Below are 2,380 nucleotides of genomic sequence, written 5' to 3'. Positions count from 1 at the left end.
GTTCTCTATTTTTTCTCTTCCCTGTTATCTTTTCCCTTTTAATCAAAAAGCTGTTTCAAGGTAACTTTGGTATTACTGAGTTGCAGCAGTAAACTATATGGGATTATTCATTATTTGACCACATCTAAAGAAGGATGACCCCAAATCATAAAACACTGAGTTCCAACTCAGCGCATTAAGAGAATTCAGCATGCAGAAAATTCCCCAGCACAAGCTGATCTGTATCTAAAAGCCCTAGGTGTAACCTGGACTTCAGAAAAGGCCAGCAAGTCATTTCTGCTAGCCCTGTAATCCCAGTGGTGTTATTTACCTGGAGCAGACTAGATGACTGCACAGAGATTTGAGATGATTCAGAAAGGGTGAAGGTCCAAGGCAGGTGGAGAGCCAGCCTACGTGGCTGTACTGATGTCCTAGACTGTGGAGTGTTGCTCTCTTTACAGGAAGAGTCGTCAAACGGCTCTTATTAAACCCATAATTTGTGACTCTTGTATGCCTGAATGTAATGCAAATCTGCTGTTCTTCTTGTTTGAAATTACTGACAACAGAAGACAGAATGGAAGTTCAAGGAAATGGTTATAATAAGCACCACCTCAGAGCCTCATGCTGACTTCAATTTTCTTATGTCTTTCCCTGCTTTGAACTCTCTAACTTCTGTCCCAGCAATTTAACACTTGTGTTTTGTGTTAGGTGAACTCTTTATATAAAAAAAGTCTGAAATTGCATGTTTGGTAGTAACTGTTAATTCAGTTGAGACTGAAGTCATCAATACAAGAGATTTTAGTAGTGCTTACAGTTGTGATGCAGCTCATTGAAAGGGAAATAAAGTAAGGGTAAATATTAATGTCTTCCATCCAGGATTTGCATTAGCTACAAGGCTTGTTCTATGCTAAGGATGAGAGAACTTGAGTATTTGGTTTGTATTTGAGAGCCCAGTGGGTCAACTGCTGAAAACAATAAAGGTGACTTTAATTCAGCCCATCAACACAATTAATTGTTGATAATACATCTTTGTGGAGTTAGTGGTCCAAAGTACTTCAGAGATCACCTGCTGAGGTTCCTGAGTTTTAGGTTGCACTTTAGGGATGGTGCTGGTGGGGTATTTTTTTGTTGGCGATGGTTTTTGGTTTGTTTTTTTTTGGGGTGGAGGTGGATGTGTTTGGGTTTTTTGTTGTTGTTGTTGTTTTGTTTCTAACCCTATGTGTTACTTTGGGTTTCATGTATCTTGGTGGATTGTTTACTAAAACGTGGGAGAGAAAAAAAAAAAGAGCATGTGGAAGAACTGTGTCCATACAGGAATATGGTTGGAAAGAAAGGTACAACAAACCGGCTTCTGATTCCTGTCTTTGAGGTGTTGGATGGTGCCTTTCAGTGTCACTTTTGATGGCTAACAGTTCTTCCTAGCAACTTCTGGGATACAAAAGGTATGCAAAAAAGGGTAAACCTTTGTGGGAAGAAGTTTTGATTTGTCTAGACAGAGCTTCCTTGACATAATGTAGATAATTGCTCCCTAGCCTCCTGCAGACTACCACCTATGAGCAGCTACAGCAGCAGAGTATTTATGCCTGTTAAACCAGAAGTTCTGCCTGTTGTTTTTCCTGCCTTCATCACTTTCCACTGCTATAGTCCAGCTATGTTATACCAGGACATTAAACATTCCGCAAACAGAATGTTTAGACGGGCTCAAGACTGTCTGTGCTCCATTTTTCAGAGTCAACTTTCCTAAGAATTAAAAGGCTATCTGGAAAGAGAAAATGGCAGAGTTCCTACTATGAGACATCTTCAGGCTGCCTTCTGAAGTGAGCATGGAGTAAGAAACTCTGGTAGGGATTTCTAGCAGTGCACAAAATTCCTGTGCAAACCCCCCTCTTCCCCAGAGAGGCTTCAAGCGTTTGATAGTTATTGCTAATGTCTTAAACAGCTTGCACTTGTATTCTAAGGACACAATACTACATAGAAATGTACTCTGTTAGCTGGTGATGTCCTGTTTAAATAACAGAGGAAAGGACTAAAAGGTGACTTCCTTGCTACAGAAGACAGGAAGGATCTTTTTGAGGTAGAAACAAATGGTTTCCACTTAAAGTATGGGACCTGTGGACCAACAGAAATATTTTGCTGTGCATATATGCTAGTTTTAGCAATGCTACATAAGCAAGCAAAGTAACTTTTTCCCATATAACCTTTGTTTTCTTCAGTGCTGACCTTTAGTCACTCTGTATAGTAAAAAGCAAGTACTTGTTTCCTGCAGGGTGGAAATTAATGTTGTCTCTAGAAGCTTTGTAAACTGAAAGTTCAATACAACATAAGGGCTGATGATCCTGTCACTGTTAATCTACCTGCACACTCTGTATGATTGTGCTATAATGTCATAGAAAACTTAAGC

The 2,380-nt window shown here is 39.7% G+C and overlaps 1 long non-coding RNA gene across 1 annotated transcript; it reads left to right on the top strand.

The window, feature by feature from the left end:
• Nucleotides 1-305: 305 nt before the first annotated feature.
• On the top strand, nucleotides 306-1,667 carry LOC134171587 (uncharacterized). Its single transcript, XR_009967671.1, has 2 exons — nucleotides 306-1,421; nucleotides 1,512-1,667. It is a non-coding gene; the product is annotated as an uncharacterized LOC134171587 (long non-coding RNA).
• The last annotated feature ends 713 nt before the right edge of the window (nucleotides 1,668-2,380 follow it).

The sequence above is a fragment of the Pezoporus occidentalis genome, unplaced genomic scaffold (assembly GCF_034315485.1).
Source record: "Pezoporus occidentalis ecotype Australia unplaced genomic scaffold, CSIRO_AGI_Poc_V1 ctg41, whole genome shotgun sequence".
NCBI classification, from domain to species: domain Eukaryota; kingdom Metazoa; phylum Chordata; class Aves; order Psittaciformes; family Psittacidae; genus Pezoporus; species Pezoporus occidentalis.
This window is presented reverse-complemented; position numbering and strand designations above follow the sequence as displayed.